The 17142-nt window shown below is 36.5% G+C and overlaps 1 protein-coding gene and 1 long non-coding RNA gene across 3 annotated transcripts in view; one reads left to right on the forward strand and one right to left on the reverse strand.

Moving 5' to 3' along the window:
- Positions 1 to 17142, forward strand: part of LOC308193833 (uncharacterized protein) — a 568958-nt gene that overhangs the window by 128048 nt on the left and 423768 nt on the right. The gene's annotated exons all lie outside the window — the stretch shown is intronic.
- LOC308193840 lies at positions 8146 to 15295 on the reverse strand. The gene is made up of 4 exons (XR_013949996.1): positions 13725 to 15295; positions 12235 to 12371; positions 10979 to 11052; positions 8146 to 10084 (listed from the first exon to the last, which is right to left on the reverse strand). It is a non-coding gene; the product is annotated as an uncharacterized lncRNA (long non-coding RNA).

A 17142-nucleotide genomic window follows, 5' to 3' on the forward strand; every position in this document is an offset into this window, starting at 1 on the left:
GGAAGGTTGACAAAGACCTTACTTTTTATTGAAGATATTTGCTTGAGTCTGTTCAACTGCACATTGTTCAGTAACTGGCCATTTTGAGTCAAATTACCTATCTAAATGAGCTGAGCAAATGCTTGCTCAATTTAGTTACATACTATGAAATTTGTACATTGAGTTATTCATTTTAGTGAATAGTTTGCTGAAGATGAACATTCAAATAGCACTTACCATTATCTTGTTAATAGGCCTTACTGCTTTAAATCTACTAAGAATGCAAATAAATGATAATTCTGCACTCATTAGGGAAATCTCCAGTGACTTACTTTGGTTAAATGTTCCAACAGGCATGTTTAGCACTTCTTTTGGGGTTGGTAAAGTTCCAAAAATCTGTAAATTAAAGTTCTGTGGAGTGCTATAAAATATGCATAATGAAGCCCTGGATGTAAATTAAGAAGATTTATATTGCAGCATTCTGCTTACGTTATTCAGTCTGAATGCTTCACAGGTTTTTATGAAGCAAATAAACTGTTCTTTTTCTTGAAATTCATTTTCAATGGTCACCATGGATTCATTGTTGCATTACTTAGTTCACACATTAAAGATTGAATTGTTCTTTTTAATCTATATATCATGATAAAGTTTTATTGCACAGTACTTTTGAAGTCTAGGTACTTCATCTGTAGTAGCAGTACACTGAAGTTGCCTATAGTTCTAAGTAGTTATAACAGATTTGAAAATAATGTTGATGAATATGCTTGTGCTTAAAACTCATGCATTCATGTGAGTTATGCTTATGATTCTCATTATTCACAGTCAGTGAACATTAACTGAAAAAAAAGTTTATTTCCCAGGGTCTTCAAGTTTTATGCATGGAAAATAAATACAAATACTAATGTAAGAAAAAAAAAAAAGACTCGACAAGGTTCTTCTCTGCCTTTCAGAAGAAGCCGAAGTTTAAGATTGTGCACAACTGCCACCCAGAGAGGTAGATCTGTCAAAGAAACTACGTCAGGGCCTTGAATATGTCTGATTGCCTATAACAGGACCCTAAAACACGGCAAAAGCATCAAGAAAGGGAATCTGAGGTCCAGTTGAACTCAAGGCAACCTGCTGCTGAGGGAGTATGTAGTTGAGGAATATTGTCTTCTGCAGAGGGTCATGACTTGGTATGAATCATCTCATCATTGATGATTCAGTTCTAACTCAGCTGAACTAAATGGTGGTCACGATATTTCATATCAGCACCAGAAAAATTAATAATACATATATATATATATATATTATTCTGGATATTGTAGTCTTATTAAATAAAGTAATGAAAAGCAACTGCAGCATTTTAAGAGCTTAGTTCACCTACCTGAAAGATGTTTCCTTTGCAAGTGCTTATTTTCATAGCAGTGAGGCTACAAAGCGTAGGCCTTTGTTTTCTCCTATCCTGTTCATTCTTTCCATTGTCAGGGAGTGCAGGGAAGGCAAAGATATATCAGAAAATGGAATAGGAACAATCGATCCACTTTTTAGTGTGTGGGTGCATTTTATGATGATGCCATCACTTAAAGAACAGTGTTACTAAGTGTTTATTTTGAAATAGCTACTATTCAAGTTGATGGCCATGAAAGACTGGTATTAAAAATAAATACATACGTCATATATCTTGATAAACTTTGCTGATAGATCCAATAGTTCCATTTCTTTTCTGCCTCATCCATGGTATGGAATGGAAGTCCATCCTCCCTACATTCTTTTTGCTTTAAATATTACAAATCGTGAGACCTTCTTTTATTTTTAGGGTCTACATGTGTAGGGTCTATACCTCCGCTATTTTTAGAATGAAGACGTCCCGCAGAGCAGACTATTTTTAGCTTTACTAAATATAAGTCAAATATGTTTTGCAATATATGTTCAACATAGCCATCCTTGTCATGCTTTATTATTAATTTTTTAAAGTACAATTTGCATAAAAAAGTAAGAAATAATACTTGTGTGCTGTGCAGCAAAAGGACTATGGTATTACACATAATTCAGTTTGAACACCAGGGATTATTAAATGCCATTGGAAATTAGAGCCAGCTCGAATTGGTAAACTGCGTTTTGTAAAGAAGAATAGAGGAACAGATTAGTATTTGAGCTTTTGGATCACATTATGCTATGATGATAGAGTACATCTAGAAACAATTAAGACAGTGATGAATATGAGAACACAGAGCTTAACAGAGGGATACTTTCATAAGAAACAGTGTATGTAGAGCACTTCAGAATCAGAGTAGAAACCCAAACAATTAAAGATAAATGATGGAGATAAAACCATTTAAAATGGAATAGCTATACATACATTTGCATGTTTATCCACATACTCATTCAGAAATAAGTAACATATTCTATTAGAGGAATTAGTAGGGGGCAAGGTGAAAACAGAAATTCAGTTGCAAAAACTACAGGATTCAATCTGATTTAATCTGACATTTCATCAAAATGTGTATTGTGACTTCTTGAAAAAGTGGCACTCAGAATTGATGGTTACTGGCATAATTCCAAAACTGTTTGAAACTAGAGTATATGAAAAAGGGTGACATCAGGGGTAGAATATGACTACAGCAGAGGTACAAGAAGTGTGTAGAGAACTACATTGTCTTAGAAGACCTTATGCAGACAGAGTTCTGATTTCTGATTCTGATTTTAGGTACTGGGCTGCTGTATCTGCTCTGAAATTACATATTGAAATAAAACCAGGCAAAACAGAATGTAGATTTCACAATTTTAGCATTTAAGTTTTAGATTACAGGCAAATTCTCAAACTAAACAATGCAAGTATTATAACAAGAACAGCTGATGACAGTGACGATCACTTTACTTCAGTGGAATACAGAAATTATTAAATTGTTGCAACTTCACAAAGTTCCAAAAGGTTCAAGAAAGTTTGGGTTCACAAGTCACATCTTACTTGAATATGCCAAATGATAGACTGTAATTTTAAATAAATACTTTCCTGAAATTTATGGCCATATTAACTCTAAGACTGTTCCAAAATTACAAAATAAATAAATAAATAAAATAAAATGGAGAGAAGTTTAAGATTTACTTTTTAAAATCCTGTCTTTCTTCAGTATTTGAGTGTAATTACAGGTTGACATCAGAGTTTGACAACAGAAAGACCAAACATCTCTATCTATGGAAATTTGACAAGAATATTAAGAGGCCATTTCTCTCTGAATGAATAAGAATGCAGATGGGGGCAGACTTAATGTTGCTAAGAGGGAAGGTAGAAAAAAATGCTGTTCAATATACTCATTGTTTTGACAGGCACGTCAGATAATAAGTTTATTAGTTTATTAGTTCCGTATCGCCTTGTATTCATATACCGTTTTGAGGTTCACAAAATTGCAGAATGGTTGAGATTTGAAGTACTTCTGGAAGTCATCTTATTCAACCCCCCTGCTTAAGCAGAGTTATCTAGAGCTGCTTGCCGCCCAGAACTATGTTAAGATGGCTTTTGAACATCTCCAAGGTTCTCCACAAGGACTCCACAACATTGCTAGGGAACCTGTGCCAGTGCTCAGTCACCCTTACAGTGAAAAGTTGTTTTCTAATGTTCAGACAGAACCTCCTGTGTTTCAGTTTGTGCCCATTGCCTCTTGTCCTCATGATGGTTTTTCCCATTGATGGCTAGCTAAACTCTTAGCACAACCACTCTTGCACAAAGAAACCCTATCCACAAAGAAATGGGGAGAAAATATGATGGACAGGGCTTAAGGGTTGAGATAAGGACAGGGAGATCACTCACCAATTACCATCATGGGCAAAACAGACTCCATGTGGGGACATTAATATAATTTACTGCCTATCACTGACAGGCTAGAGCAGTGAGAAACTAACTGCAAACTATAAACACCTCCCCACATCCAACCTCTTTCATGTTCTCCCCCCAAGCAGTGCAGGGTAAAGGGGGAATGGGGGCTGCAGTCAGTCCCTAACACTTCGTCTCCACTGCTCCTTCACGGTCAGTGACTCTCTGCCTCTGTGCCAATGTGGGTTCCCTCCCATGGGATGCTGTCCTTCCTGAACTGATTCTGCGTGGGATTCCCACAGGCAGCAGTTGTTCAAGAACTGCTCCAACATGTCTCCCTTGTGGTGGCAGACCTCCTTCTTCACTGTGGGATACTCTCCATGAGCTGCAGCTCTGGCATGGGGCCTGCTCCTGTGGGGGCTCTCCATAGGCTGCAGGGGAACTTCAGCTCTGGTGCCTGGAGCACCTCCTGCCCTCCTTCTTCACTGACCTTGGTGTCCACAAGGCTCTTTCTCTCTACATTTTCTCACTCCTCTCTCCCAGCTGCTGTGTTGCAGTGGGTCTTTCCTTTCATAAAAATGCTGTCACAGCTATGCAACCAGTGTTATTCAGTGTCCCACCTCTGGCCAGTTTCTTGGTCAGTATTTCCAAATATTACATTCCTAAAAGAGAATACATCAGACTCTTTGGAACATGCTTTTGTGTGTTTTTGCAGTACTTTCTACTGCACGCTCTTGATATTCCTCATACAGAGGGTGAGAGAAACTAATCTAAGATCCATTTAGTAGCAGATTAGGCTAAACAATGATAATTAATGATGTTATTACATATTGTTATTAACAGTGTTAATACACTAGCACAAATGAGTGATCAAGTTTGACATAATTGTCACAGTTTCATCAAGCTGTCCTAGAAGAAAATTTAACATAATGCTGAAAACAGCTGTTTAAACTCTTCTCAGACTCCAGGCTGCTCATATTGTTTTAATTGTACAGTGTAGCAGTAACAGTAGCAGATGACTTTTCTAAAATGTCCTTGTGGAAGTGTTTGAATGAGGACAGTCATGTATTTTTATAGATAATTTTCATGATTAGTAAGATATATTAGAAGCATACTGTTGGGCTCTGGATAAGAGAAAAGCATATAGTTCTCTATGTGTGCAGTGCTTAAGAAAGTTGCTCTCAGCATACTTTTGAAGATCTGTTTTGGATGCAGTGACCTTGATTTTCCACTCTTGTGAAACTACATGCTTCAGGATGCATCTGTTTTCGTGAAGTCCAGGTCACCTCTGGTGAATTTCTAAATGACCCATCTTACAGATCTCTGTACAGTTTATTTTTTCTGTTCTCACCAAGTTTTTGTATGCAGTGGGAGAGGTCACAAATTTAGCAGTTTGTCTATTTTAGTGACTCGGGATACAGTGGAAAAAGGCTGAATTTTCTTGGGCATTTAGTAGCAGGTATTGATTTTCACCTTTCTTATTTATATCAGAGATCAATATTAACACAGTAGACATCAAATACAGAAAATGAATTTGAATATACTCCCAAGCTTCTTAGAGAATGATGGAAACATTGAAGTTGGAAGAGACATCTGGGGATATCTGGTCCAATATCCTGCTAAAAGCCAAGTCAAGACTGATGGCTTTCTCAGGGGTCATATTCAGTCAAATTTTGAATACTTACAAGAATGGAGATTCCACAGCACCTTCTCAGAGTTTGACCACCCTCATAGTTTTTTGTTCTTCTCCCCACTTGGAAAAAAATCACCTATAACATAGTTCATACATACATATACATACAAAGATGCTTTCATGCAATTTATTAAAGCTGGATTGTAATATTACATTCAAAGATAATCAGAGGGAAGCTTATTTACTGTGCAGCACTAGAAGGAATGCCAAAACTAGACTATAACATCGAACAGCTGGTTAGCTAGTAGAACATAGAATGGGTCTTCTCAGCAAAGTCAGTCTGTGATTATTTGAAGTGCAAGAGATGTGGATACAGTGTTGGTCTTTATTATGTATTAGCCAGTTGTATATGTCTCGTAGTCTCTGTTTTTGTTTGTTTGTTTAATTCTGATCCTTAGCACATGTGAAAGCCACACATTAATTTCTATTAATACTCAAGCTAGTTAGATTAGATTGCACAACTATTTGAGGAAATTTATGTATTAATATTACACATATTTTTGACCCTGCATGATAAGGCAGATGAGATATCTTATGAAGTGAGATTCTTAACTAAATACTTAGATTGTGATCTTATTCTATGATTCTATGATTATATTCCAGATGGAACTGACTTTGTACAAAAAATGCTAAATACATTGTTGGATTGTTTCCCACTGATTTTTTTTAATTCTTATCAGAGCCCAGTATTGATATTTTACTGAAACAGAAATAACAAAAAAAGTTGTGACAGTATTTTTAGTTCATAAATAGAGTATCATCTATCCCCCATAAAAGACTGCTTAACTCTTTTGTAGGCATTCTAGATACAAGATGGGGTTTTGTTTGTTTGTTTGTTTGAACTTCTGGTTATCTTCTGTGCTGTTGGCATTTGTTCCTATGAATCTGCCAGTTATTGGAGTGCTGCAAGTACTCCTTCCTCCGGGTACTTGTCTGCTGCTAGCTAACATTTTGAATATGTGTTGTTCAGCACCATCTAATTCCCCTAGAAAATTCTTTGGTTTATCATTTCACAAGTAAATCCCATTTAGATCAGCCAGGTTTTTGTTTCAGTTTGGATTTTCTGTCCTTTCTGTCTTTCCTTTTTCGTGACCTCTTACTGCTTGAGAACCCTGATGTGAATTTTTATTCAGGAGGGATAGATACGGCAAAACAGAAGACATGTGGCAATTAATTGATTATGAAGGGGCCTCAAATTATATGGCTGCCCAAGGGAAATACTCTTTCCCCCCAGAACAGTCACAAGCTGTTGTGCTTTGAAGATTTACAGGAAGAGCATGATACAGGAGATTTTGATTAAGGGACCAAGGGCAGATGTTGGTTGAGTAATGGGATTTGCACCACTCTATTATATGCAAAATTTTAAACTCAACATACGACTTTTGTCATTACCCTTTTAATGCAAACTACAGTATATGGCTGTGAACAGAAATCCTGCTAAGTAAACTCAGGAGAATTAGTTTACTGCACACTTAAATTCCAATTACTGTGGAAAAATAGTAAGCAAGAAGGAATCAAGCCACCAAAACACTGTAAAAGCTTTACGTTAATGGCGTTATCAGGAACTTTTTGTTTCATTGCTGGATGTCTTTATTCTTTTACCTTCGTTATATGAGAATAAGGACAAACAGTACAAATTTCTATAGCAACATCATCTTTCAGCTAAGTATCTCAATGGATTTTGCAAGCATTGACTGATAGTCTCACAATTACTATGGTAGTGGAACGAAACACACATATCCTGAAATCAAATCTATCTGCCATAGGAATTAATCACTGCCAATACAAGGTCTAAGAAGCAAAATCTAGTTTCAAGAGAGTATATTTAATAGGGAGGTAAACACAACCTGTACTTTGGATTTGGATATTGTTCTAAGGTTAGTAACCTCCCTGAAATTGTAAGGGTATTTATACTCTAAATGAACTCATTTTGCTATAGACATACTTTTCTAATTTCTTATTTTTCTAATTTTGCTCAGATAAGTTCTAGACAGTGTGGTGATGACAGGCATAATTGCCTTGAGAAACTTTTCTGCAAGCAAATCAACCTCAGAGCACTCGCAAAATAAATAGCTGATTAGAATGACAGCCTTTAGAGAAGAGCAAGGTCTGCATTTCCAGTGCATGCCATGACGGAGTCTATCAAGCTTGAGCAGCCTCCCTTCTTACCTTGTGCCTGTACAGATCTCAATGGTCACTAAGGAAGGCCACAAAGTATACATGACCTCCCAGCAGCAATAATCTCAAAAATTGCTCTCCGCACTCCTGCTCAATCACTTTCCGTTTATGCAAGTGAGAGAGAGTAGGAATCTTTCCAGGGAGGAAGGTAAAGATAGCCATAAAGAAAAAAAAGATACTTACCCTCATGCAGATCCTTCAAATTACTCTACTTTACTAGGGAAGGCAAGGAGAAACAAAAATGAAAAAAATCACCCTCAAAATGCTAACACATTTAAAGTATCAATTTAAAAATACTGTTGAAAAACTGTCGAAGTCAGGTTAAAGGCAAACACATCTCTTTTAAGACCTTAAAAATAGGAACTGTTTTGCTATGTTTTCTGGAGCGTATCAGATGAAAGGTTGCTTTTGATCAGTGTCAGCCATCATGCCTTACCATCTTGTGACACTTATCTTTTTAAAAAATACTGAATACAATATATCAAGGACTATTCTCCAGGCACTTTTAAGACCAGAGTCTGCGGTGTATCTTACGACCTGTGCAACAAATTCAATTTTTATTCACCTTTCCTGTTATGCCTTAAAACTTGTGGAGCTTCATAAACTACTTTAGATCACTGTGGAAAAACAAAATTACAACCTCCTCAAATTTTTCTTAGTTTTTATATGTGTTTCTTAGAATTTGGAAGAAATAGAGTGTGTATGGGTCTTTCCTGTACCTATCTTTGATAAATTTTTATAATCTGTATGAAGATATCCAACAAAATACTGTTAATCGATATGGTCAGTCTTATGCCATTTGTCAGACACACCATTTGAAAATGAGGTCATTAAACAGTTTTCTGAAAAGGCATAGATCCTTAGTATTTATTAGTAGCTTGTAGAAGCATAATTCTTACAGTGTCAATATAAGCATAACAGTATTCGAAGACATACATGCCAGGTGTTGTGTACAACTGAATCACAAATGCTTTTGATAGTTCAAGCTTGCAGTTTCAATAGAAATCTTTTTTTTTTTTCTTTAATTGATATATAAATATAAAAATATAATCCTTGTTGACATGGTGATAAATTTCTTACAAAGGTTCTTTTGTGTTCTTCAAACAATATAAGTGCAAGTGATATTTTAAGGCATTTTAGATGCCATATACAGTGACTGCTGTAAAATTGTAGGATTGTTTATTGTATAGCAGATCGAGTTTTTTCAGCCTAAAGTAACTTAGGCTTTTTTTTTTTTTTTTTTTTTTTTTTAATTAAAACTAAAGTCCTTTACTGTAGTATGCAGGGTTACCTACTCATTTGTCCCTACTTTGTTGTGGGAAATGAGGTTAAACATCTGTCTATTTCAGGCTGGAATAAGAGAGAAAATGGAAAACATTCTTTCTTTTATGCTTAAAATGTTACCTGGATCCTAAGTAATCAGAAACTGAATAAAAAAGTTTATAGGCATTCTGGTAGACTACCTCTAGATGTTAGTAACCTGCTAAACTAAGCAAGAGTTGGCATGGAAGCAATTGTGGATGAGACTTCTGGGGGAATCTGAGAGCTCTGAGTTGTGCCAGTAGATGGAGCTGTTCTTCTGATGTTAAGAAATATGGTCGCTTTGGTTTTGCCCTTTTAAATGACACAATGTAGTGGTTCTGATCTAATAATAATCTGATACCATTTTTGAAAGAAATAAGTTGTTCATGCTTTCAAAGTCTAGCATAGAGATCAAAATTACAGCCATCTGAAATTACTTCAGCAATTCTAGCAAGTCTCACGTCCGTCTTCCATCCATTTTTCTGGGGCACTAATTTGTGCTATTATATATCTGCCAAATCAACCTAGAAATGTCTGTTCTCATCAGAAATTCAGATGCTAGCGATGTGCCAGTGGTACTCAGTGAAAAGATGAGAGGCAGTGGGTACAAACTGAAATACTGGAAATTCCAGTTAAACATAAAAAATGCTTTTTTACTCTGGGAGTGGTAAAATGCTGGAACAGGTTGCCAGAGAAGTTTTGGAGTTTCTGTCCTTGGAGATCCTCTGGACCTAACTAGAGGCAGCCCTGAGCAACCTGGTCTTGGTGATCTCCAGAGGTGCCTTCCAGCTTCAAGTATTTTGAGAATCTGTGTTACTCTGTAGCATGGATTTGCTCTCATTAATGAGGGACACATTCTGCAGACAAACATAAACTATTCAATTTGCAGAACCCCTTGTACAGTCCATGTTGTACACCAATTACTTCTGCATTGATAGCAAATAGTCTGTTCAGGGGGAAAAAAATGTCATGCATCGTACAGTCACATTCTTTGTGCCAACTAATTCACCTCTTCAAAAAAGGTCATCAGTTTGGGCAGGAAGGAGGCATGATATCCCCTTTGATGATTTCTTCCATTCACATTCCAAAGAATCCAAGAGGAGGAGGTGATATAGCAGCCACACTCTGTTTCTTATATACTGTAAGTAAGTGAGTAAAAAACCTAAGTCAAAAAGGTTCTCTGAAATGAATGTGTTCTTCTTATCTATGGAAACTATCTTATGCAATAAAACAGAACTCTCTGATGGTACACTGACTGGACTGTACTAAATCTTAGTGGCATCTGCATAATCTAGAAACGATGACACTTGTCTCCAAGGTGTACATGTTAAGTTTTTTGCTTCAATTTAAAACTCCCCTAGTTATGAGCCTTTCTCCAGAACTGGAGTGATATTTTGTAGAACAGTTTGTCTCCTAAAAGGTGTGACCCATGTCTGCAATTTGTAAAGTACTTCTATCATCAAAAATTGCCACAAAATTAACACATTTCTATGGGTAATAACTAAGTGAAACATCAGATTCTCAATGCACTCCTTTGTGTTACTCTTCCCATATATATTTTGTGATAAACACTTATCTGAACTAATTTATTCAGACACATACCAGTAAGGTGTTCACTTTGATTATATTACTGCAATATTACTGTAATTTATGTAATTAAGGCATAGGGCAGATCTACAGTCAGCAGTAAGGAAAGGAGCATACTGAAGGGTTTTCACATGTTCTCATTAATTGTGTTGTGGATAATCTTTCTTGTCTGGTTCAGAATTTTAATACCAGCCCACATTCGGTACATGCTGTGACATTTCCCAAATGCTTAAAGAGAAAAAATCCAACATACTTCCTATGCATCTTTTTAGTACTTGCTTACTCTTGCCAAAGTTCCCTGAATCTCAATACAAATGTAACTAAAACTTACAGGGATCTCTAGATACATACCACTGTTCATAACAAAATGTCAGTTAGTAGACACACAAACACAGTCAGTATCTCACAGTAATATAATTTCTACCTTGCCCAAAGCCCCATCTCACCTTACACTTTGCTACTTATCAGGAGCTATAGAAGGATAACGTTAAAGATTTCTTCAGACTGTTCAGCAAACTGACTGCAGGAAGGGAAAGACAGAATTAAAGATCCATCACAGAAGATAACTTGCTGACAATGTCTTTTCTTTGTCTGAAAATGTAGATGCCTACTGTTTCTACTCAGTGTAGGACTGACAGTAGTAAATGAGAAGCTTGTCTGTCTCTTAATTAGCCCTCTCCTTACATTGGGTAGAGTTGTAGATTAAAATAAGAGCTAGCCAGAAAATGGGGAAAATGTGACAAAAGCTGTCCAGTATTTCATAAATTATTTTGATTGACAGCAGTGGACAAACAGTTTTGAACAGGCTGTCATTTTTCTGAGTGATTTTCTGAACTTTCTATCTCTTCTCTACCTGAAGAGAGACAGCTTCCTTCCTTTATGGAAAATGTTGAATCAGATTTACACCACTGAGAGGGAGAGGTAGGTTCTTGTGCTCTTTGCGTAATGCATACACTTTAATACATCTACTAGTGGTCTTATGAGACTCACATTATGAGTTTAATTTAATATGACTCACACATGAGTTTAATTATTATTATTATTATTTTTTTACTAACTGTAGTTATTTCACTCTTTTATTAAGGTGTTTTGAAAGATACTCCATCTGTAAACATTTTCGCTGAGAGAATGAAGGCTACTATATATCTCATATGTAAAGTTGGCTCCTGCTAATTCTTGTTAAAATATCAGATCATAGATTCACAGATTTTCTAATAATAAAAAGGGCCATTCTGTTCATATATTCTTATTTTCTGTACAGTGTAGACTATGAACCTTTACGTAGTCAGTTTCATAAAACTCAATAAATAGTAGTTGAGCTGGAATGCAGCAGTAAGAAACAATTAAGTCTGTGGAAGTCAATCAAAAATACATCTGGCATTTGGGACCACATCTGTGGTTTCACAATTAATGGAAGAACACTACTTTTAAATGTGAAATTGTGTTAGTTAATTTGAATAAATATATTCCATGAGAAAATTTATCATCAAGTAATGAACCAAAGTATTGTCAGCAAAGACATTTGATAAATAGTCATTTTGTAATTACGATGAACGTATTTACATTCACAGTACATACTATGTAATGTTATAATGTTAAAAATTAGTTGCTCCTTAAAGTAAAAGATCTTTAATGTATATTTACATGGATGGACTGCAATAATTGTAAAGATTATATTTTAAAGACTGTTGAATATTGTTACCTGTTATTCTTGGGTAGAACTGGGAGGTGAATCACTGAGAGAATCAGCTCTTAATAACAGAGGTGTCAGATACAACGAAGCAAATACACTAATGGCAAGGGAGCTGTTTCTCATCTTTAACCTCCTTCCTTGAGAAGCTGTGAGAAAGCAGAGTTATGAATTTAAAAAAAAAAAAAAAAAAAGAAGAACAAGAAAAAGAGCTTCAAGAAGAGCTAAAGGCAAAATAAATTTTAATTAGACAATCAAAACAAAGATCAGCATGTTCCTCCTTTAAGGAGTACACGGGCATTAAATACACATGATCAGCTTGCTACATCTGTTCTTGTATTTATTCTATGTGTGTTTGAATGAACAGACTACATTTCCTATTTAAGTAGTTTTATTTCTGATAAGGACAATATTCTCAGCCCTTGCTGTCTTGTGCTTCATTATTTTGTTCATCTTGATCAAGTTTTTGGTAATTCTTGCACTTATAGCTGTTTGTGGCTTTTAAAGTTTTTGCTGTTTCACTTTCAGTAGACTTATCCTTAAACTTCCTAACATGACCTTTGCTGAAGACTTGTTTGGCTTTATCACTGTTGTTCTTTTCTCTCTCTCTTTTTTTTTTTCCCCTGTTTATTTGTTGTTTGTTTCCTCTTTACTTACTTTTCCAAACTCTTCTTCCTGCTGAAATTGAAAGACTTGTATACACTGATGTCTTCAGTTTCTGGGAGGTTATTTTGCTGATTAGGCTTGTGAGCCACCATTTACAGTTGCTATTGTCCTCATGTATTTTATGGCTCAGAAGCTCCATAAAAACAGCCAGTGAAAGCCTTCCCTATGTACTTTCTTGGTGAAGAATTTTTCTCCTTGAAAACTTTTACTTTCTAATCATCTTGTCAGTCTTAATGCCTTTCTGATATTGTTATGGGTATCTTCCATAAACAGAATTTTTTTTCTCTATTACAGCTTTTCAGTACTTAAAAGGGGTCTTATAAAAAAAGATGGAGAGCAACTTTTTGCTCTGTCAGATAATGACAGGACAAGGGGGAATTGATTTAAACTAGAATAGGGGAGATTTAGATTAGATGTTAGGAGGAAATTCTTCACTCAGAGAGTGGTAAGGCACTGGTACAGGTTGCCCAGAGAGGTTGTGGATGCCCCATCCTTGGAGGTGTTCAAGGCCAGATTGGATGAGGCCCTCAGCAACTTGATCTAATGGGTGGCATCCCTACCCACGGCAGGGGGGTTGGAACTGGGTGACCTTCCCAACCTGAGCCATTCTATGATTCTATTTGAAGTGACATGCATCATTTGCTGAGACAATTCAACATCTCACCAGTGAATCTTCTTATGCAAAAACTGGGAAGCTGTATGGCACATTTCTGATGATATGTGTAGAAACTGTGAGCATGGAAAAAAAAAAGAAAAGAGGAGAGGAGAGGGAGAGGAGAGGGAGAGGAGAGGGAGAGGAGAGGGAGAGGAGAGGGAGAGGAGAGGAGACACTTTACCTGGTGAAGTCCAGACTTCAAAATCTGTGAAACTCCAATAGTGTCATTACCTTGGAAGGCACATTCTTGGATGATGCCAAGAAGTTGGTTAATCTCAGAACACTGCTCTCTTGATGACTGCATCTGTGACATCCTTTGGCCAGATCAGACATCGTGGCATTGAGGAATCTACCTCAAAATTCAGATTCTGAATCTTAAATTTACTTACTAGTGCCTGTTTTGCCTCGATTGCAGGTGTTTAAGACCAAAAACTATAGCAGGCAAAACAGACTCATCATGGGGAAAATTAAAGTGCTGCAGGTATTCCTCAGCAGATCATGGAGCAGGCAGATCCTCCTGGTGGAACCGCAGCCTGTGAAGAGCCCATGCTGAAGCAGGGAAGAGGTGTGAGAAAAAAGGAGCAGGAGAGAGAAACTGCTGTGTACTGTTACCCCAACCTGGCCACTGCAGCTTGGGCACGGATAGAAAAGCTGGGGGTGAAGGAGTGGCTCTGAGCCTGGGGAAAGGGGGAGGAAAGGGGGGTTTTATTGCTTGCCTTTTTGTTTCTCACTACCCAAATCTATGTTCATTGGCAATGAATTAAGGTAATTATCCCCATGTGGAGTCTGTTTTGCCTGCAGTGGTAGCTGGTATGTGCTGTCCCTGTCTTTATCTCAATCTCCTGTTTCATCTGCCTGTCCAGCTGACGGCAGGGAGTGAGTGAGCATCTGGGTTCTGCTGTTAGCCAGGGCTAACCCACGGCAAGCAAGCAAATACTGCCATCAGCCCTGCAGGTAGAAACCCAGTGTGGTTAAAGAAGCAGACCAGTATAGAACTGAGTGGTAAACAAATATTGAACTGGCTTGATATATTTAATCTACATTGTGGAACCGTTCAGAATTTTAATCTGGAAGAGTTCAGAAGAAATGTGACTGCGTACTATCTTAAAAAGATGATAAAAGGTTGTCACACATGAGCAGCATGACGTGTTAATCATCTCGTAGAGAATATACATATTTTGTGTATAGAGATTAAAATATTGAGCTTCAGGAGTATTGAAAGAGGAGGCAGAGGAGATCTGTGCTTACTTATTATTCTGCTTACTATTTAATATATCTTGAAATATAAGTTTATTTCTCATATTCAAAACATAAAACAGTAAGTATCTGCCTACATAAACAATGTTTTGTCCAGATATCTTTAATCATTTCTGAATTGGTTCAGATCTAATACTTTCCAGGACTACATAAAAGTATGTATAAAAGAATGTAGTCACAAATTTACCAAAAAGGAAGGATGCATTCAGCTCTCTCAGGCATTTTTTTAAAACTCAGTTTAGATACTTAGTATTTTTTTTCTGTTTTGGTACAGATTTATTACACTTAAAAGATAGTATTTGGAAACTACTCCTGGCACTAGCAAAGAAAATTTTACTCCAACCACAATGAGTACATTTATGAGTCCATTTCCAGATATTTCCATAATCATTAGAGAAATGTGATTCAATAAAATTAGTGTGTGAAATACGTCTGGTGTTTTTTCAAACTCACTTTGTGCTGAGTTAAACATGGATTTACATTTCTAACTATACCAAGTTCTCTCTCTCTGCATTTGGCACAACTAGCTTAAAAACAGACTCAGACATAAATGGACCAAAACAAATATTATGCGTAGGGGGTAAGTTTATTTTCTGACTCAGAAATATGCTATGTGCATGTTCTGTGGCTTTTATAATATGCAGAAAGTAATGAGACCCATCTTTATCATGCTATTGTCATTTCAAAGCATTGAAATGCAAAAATTAGCATTATCATTAGTTCCACAAGTTTTTTTTTCTCCACAGAATAAAAGCAATTAATCAGTGTAAACTGAATACTTCAAGTCACTGGCAAGGAATGAATTCCTAGACTCCTTGCAAGAACTACTTGCAAAATGTTTTTACTTCCTCCATTATGTGGGTATTAAGATTTTAAATGCCTGTTCTGGTGTCCAAGCATACAAAAAGAAGGGAGAATAGAACTCATTCAAGCCATTTGCTTACCCTAAGGCAGGATCTATGTATTCCGCAATACAAGTAAGGACATGTTCAGACATTTTTAAGGGCAATTTATATGGCTCTGGAAAATCATAGCTTCCATAGGATCTGTGTAAGATAGTTCTGAGTTCCTTTGCTTATTGGTGCTAACCCTGTTTCACCCTCCATGGGCTTGTTTTTTTTTTTTTTTCTTTTTTCCAGTTACTCTTAAAAGTTTATTGTGTTCTTTCCTCATTCTTTTCCCTAAGTTTAGCAAACATTATTCATTCAATCTTTCTTCAGATATGTCTCTGATCATTCTTGTTTCTCCTGGCTACTTCCAGCTGGTGCCTAAAACTAAGTGCAGCGCTCCAAATGAGGCTTACTAATGTGAGAGAAAAAGCTTACTTTCTATGTCATAAACGTAGCATGAGATCTCCCTCCTGTGCAAGATGACATTTCAACTTCTGTTCAGTTTACATTTACTAATTTCCCAGGTTGCCTGTGAACTACTGCTGCCTAGCTTGTTACTCCCTACCGTATGTAGGTGGCTGAGCTCTCTTTTTCAGGTGTAGACCATTGTCCATACTGAGTTCTGCCCTGCTTCTTCCTCACATGCTACTCCTCCGGCTGGTCTGTGTGGGACTCTCCATTCAAGTCCTATCTTCTAACACTCCCAGAAGGTTTCACTCCATGTGCCACTTCTGTAAGTATTCCCTTTATTCTACCATTCACAAAAATAATAAATAAAAGATCGATGCCTTGCAGAACCAGTCTTGATGAGGGCCTCCATTTTGACAGGGAACTACCAAAACTGCTTTCTAACTATACTTTCCAGCTGGTTTACACCCCTTTCATCCACACCATGCTTTTCTAACTTGTTTATCAGAATGTCACATCAAAAGCATTAGGAAAGTCAAGTTATGACATCTGCTGCTTTTCCTTTCTTCCTAGGGTCTCCTATCATGTCATAAAAGGAGATTAGATTGGTTGACAGCATTTGTTCATATGTTCATGATAAATCCTTACTGACTTCTCATTTCTTTCTGTTTCTTCCAGTATTTAAGGCAGTTTGTTCTCTCTCTCTCTCTTTTTTTTTTTTTTTTTTCCTTTTTAGGAATTTATTTCAAGCAAGAGTTCTATAAATATAAACACTTGATTCTTACCTTTTAAAGATGAGAAGTATGATGATGCTTATTTATTGAAATCTCAGGTGTTCTTTAAAACATTTCCAAGACAACTGCTAAAGGCTCCCACTTTCCACCAATCATTCTAAGGATCTTAGGTCTGCATCAGCCTAAACAGACTTGGAAATATATAACATATTCAGCTACTCTCTAATCTATGACATTCTTCTTATCTATTCTTACTTATTATTATTATTTTTTATTATTATTATTTTTATTGGTGAAATATTTATAAATA

This window comes from Anser brachyrhynchus (assembly GCF_964034855.1).
Source record: "Anser brachyrhynchus genome assembly, chromosome: 4".
NCBI lineage: Eukaryota > Metazoa > Chordata > Aves > Anseriformes > Anatidae > Anser > Anser brachyrhynchus.